Raw genomic sequence first — 3756 nt, forward strand, 5'->3', positions numbered from 1 at the left:
AGAAGATTAGAAAAGCTTGAAGAGAGACAGTTCACTCTCAGAGCCGAGAGCAACAGAACACAAAGACACACACCCAGAAGTTCCCTCCCTTGAGATTTGAAAAATCTTGTTTCCTGATTGGTCCTCTGGTCAGGTGTTTGGTTACCCCTTTGCAGGTGAAATAGACATTAACCCTTAGCTATTCGTTTATGACAGGCCCAAGATGGAGGAAGCTGTATGGCTGCTTGGCCAGCAGCAGGCCACTGTCTTAGACCAAGAAGCCATTGCCCAGGATCAGCTGCTGCAGATACAAGTCTTGACCCTACAGCTGTTGCAGGCCCAGCAACAGCAAAATGAGCTGCAAGCAGGATCCTGACAGCAACAATAGGAGATCGAGGCCACAACTCAACAACTAGGCTAGCGAATGCTGGACGTCCAGCTCATGCCTGTCTTGACTGGGGAGGTGCAAACCCATTATAAGGCCTTCAACCACCAGTCTGCCCTGAACTATCCAACAGTGAAGGCAGCCATATTCAACATACTGCAATCAACCAAAGAGACTTACCACCACCATTTCAGAGAATGATTCAACCTGCCTATGTGGCCTCACACCCTGTTGCTCAGGCTCAAGGATGTCAGCTGCAAGTGGTTAAGGCCAAAGGCCTGAGGCCAGGACAAGCAGCTGACCAAGTCATCTTTGTGTAGTTCCTCTGCCACACACCCCAAGCCCATGCGTGACTGGGTACAGAGCACCGTCCAGAGGCACTGGAAGAAGCAGTGAGATTAGCAGAGACCTAACTCAAGCTGACACTCCACTGATCCAACCTGGGAGGGAACAGCTTGCCTCCCTGAAGTCAAGTAGGGCAGGAGAGAGAGGGAACAGTCATTCTGAGGCCGCAGTATAGATAGCAACCTCGCCCCCAGTAGATAAGTCCTCACGTCAGAGACTGTCCCCAACTTATTCCCCATCCTAACTTACTCTCATCTCTGAAGGCCAAGACAGGAAAATCAGGGAAGACCAAAACCCTGAATAACACACCATTACAGGATCTACCGGTGAGAGTGAGCTGTTTCCTATGTGGGCAAGGAGAACATATCAAAAGGGATTGTCAGACCATGGAGTGTAATTATAGGGGCAGCTTGACCTTCTCCAGACTCAATTAAAATGCCAAACAACCCAAAATTGATCACCATCGGTGACCAGGAAGAGCCAGCCTTGGTGGACTCAGGATGTGAGCAGACCCTAGTGAGATAAGACCTGCTGAGGGAGGCAAAGATCCATTTGTGCCGCTGATATGCCTCTATGGGGAAGTGAAGGACTGTTCCTGTGTGAATGTTTGTCTGATAGCAGGTGGACAAACAGGCCACATTACAGTAGGTCTAGCATGTAAATTAATAGAACTGGATATGGCAGAGCTGGCCTAGTCCCACTTTAAGGCACTGCTGCAGGCCCTGTTGAACAGATCCAAGGGACCTCTTTCTGTTTGAGGATGAAGGTCTGTTCTTATTGCAGAGAAATGAGTTACTGGACATGGGAGATAAGACTTACACAGGGGTTAGGGAGTCAGGGTTATTGCCTATGTTAAGCCAATGACCCTGCTGGGACATGTGCCCTAGGACCCCAAACAAGAGCTCAAAGGTGTAGGGAAGCTACTGGGGTCATCCAACTTGCAAGTCAAAAAGCAAAGGGAGGATTCCTTCTGAAGTATCTCTGAGGAGGGCATAGCCATTATAGACAGAGAAATGTTCAGACTCAAGCATATAAGAAGTTGCTCCTTGCTATCTCCTTCCCTATGCTGCTGCATAAACATCATAGCAGCAAATCATTGGAGGGCTGCACCATACCTTGGTTATGAAACTCAAGCCACACACTGAGCTTGGCCCCTCACTCCTACTACCCACTTCCAGCTGGGACGCTTGCCTCTGCTTCAGCCAGGCTTCCCCAACCATGCCCCAGATTAACTCAGTCTACCTCCCTACAAACTGCCCTCCCTCCCCACTCACCCACCCAATAGTGGCATGTACTTTCACTAATCATTTCCTCGATTTAAGAAGTGGAACATGTAAAGTGAAACAGCTTCAACAGGAGACACTGACCTTCAGTAAGAGGCATTCCCACCTAGAATAGTTCATGGCCTGGTGATTAGTGCACTTGCCTGTGGTATGGGGTGGCCTACCTGAATTCAAGCCCCTGCTTCTGAGCAGGGATTCAAAACTCTCATGCCCCAGACAAGTGCCCTAATCACGGGGCTAAAGTTTATAAGGGGGAGCACACATCGTTTCTCTGTGACCCACAACAGACTCTTTGGAACTTGTCAGCAGATCAGAACAGTTTCACAGCTGAACCAAATTTTTTTTTTTTCTGATTTCTCAGTTTGCTGTCTGAACCAAAACAACAGTTACTGGCCTGACTGTAGCTAGGAGTAGTGACAGGAGAGGGAAGGAGGCAGTGGTGAGGATGGTGTGGAGGTGGAGAGGGTTGGTGTGACACTAAAGGTATGGCTACACTTGAAATTTTGGAACACTGCCGCGGCAGCGCTTTGAAGTGTGAGTATGGTCGGAGTGCCAGCACGTAAGCCACATCCTCTATGGGTGTAGCTTGCAGCGCTGGGAGCAGTGCTCCCAGTGCTGCAGCACTGATTACACTGAGGCTTTACAGCGCTGTCTCTTGCAGCACTCAGGGGGGTGTTTTTTCACACCCCCGAGCGCGAAAGTTGCCGCGCTGTAAAGTGCCAGTGTAGCCATACCCTAAGAGAATCCTAATGCCAGAGGTCAAGGGGCTCACAGGTCATGAGTTTCAGCTGCCCTGACCAACTCAGTGTACCTCATTTCACAGATGTCATAACCTTTGTCTGATAGGTGGTATGTATAATATTGAAAAACTAATAATTCACCGATCATTAATATTCTTGCACATGTGTGAAGTGTGTACATAGGTATAGGCTGGAATTATGACTAAAATGTGTTTAAGCCATGCATAAAATAGAGAGTTAGCAAACAGGTCTGCCACAAAAGAAGGATTTTGTTTGCCTCTCTGACCAGCTGGGTCCTGAGGCAGAGACTACCTAACAAAAGTATTAATCTAACAAGTGCAGGTGGACACAGCATGGCATTTACACGCAGCAGGCAAGAGAAGCTCTGTTTGGGTCTTTCTTCTCAAAGAGTACATTGCAAAGGTTTACTGGACTATAAAGGTAGGGGAGCTAAATCTCAAGCAATAAGCAATTGAATTAACTGAGTCTATACAATAGTACTGTATTTTGAATTAAATATTTTATGAAAGTCTATGAAATGTCTGTATTAACACTATAAGGAATAGTATGTTTGCTGATGATGTTTTAAAGAAAGTCAAATCAGTGAACTGGTGGAAGTCACTTAAGCACTTGGATTCAGAGACTGTTGAAGTGATAACCTCACTTTCAACTGCAGTAGCTTCTTCTGCCGGTGTAGAAAGAATATTTTCTTCCTTTGGACTAATTCATTCCAAATTGAGAAATCATTTGGGACATGAAAAAGCAGGAAAGCTTGTTTTTCTTTTCCAGATTATGAACAAAAAGTAAAATGAAAGTGAATATGACTGAGTTAGCTGCAGAAGCCAATACTTTGTTTCTCATGTTGACCTGGCTGACAGTCAATTTATTTTTTTTTAAAATCATTTAACTATTTATTAAAAACAATTTTAACAAAAACAAACCTGATTTTAAAAAAACTTGAACGTTTAACTAAATTCAAAAATTCGCATGCTTGTTTTGTCAAAATATTGTATTTTTGCTGTTG

The sequence above is a fragment of the Chelonoidis abingdonii genome, chromosome 1 (assembly GCF_003597395.2).
Source record: "Chelonoidis abingdonii isolate Lonesome George chromosome 1, CheloAbing_2.0, whole genome shotgun sequence".
Taxonomy (NCBI): domain Eukaryota; kingdom Metazoa; phylum Chordata; order Testudines; family Testudinidae; genus Chelonoidis; species Chelonoidis abingdonii.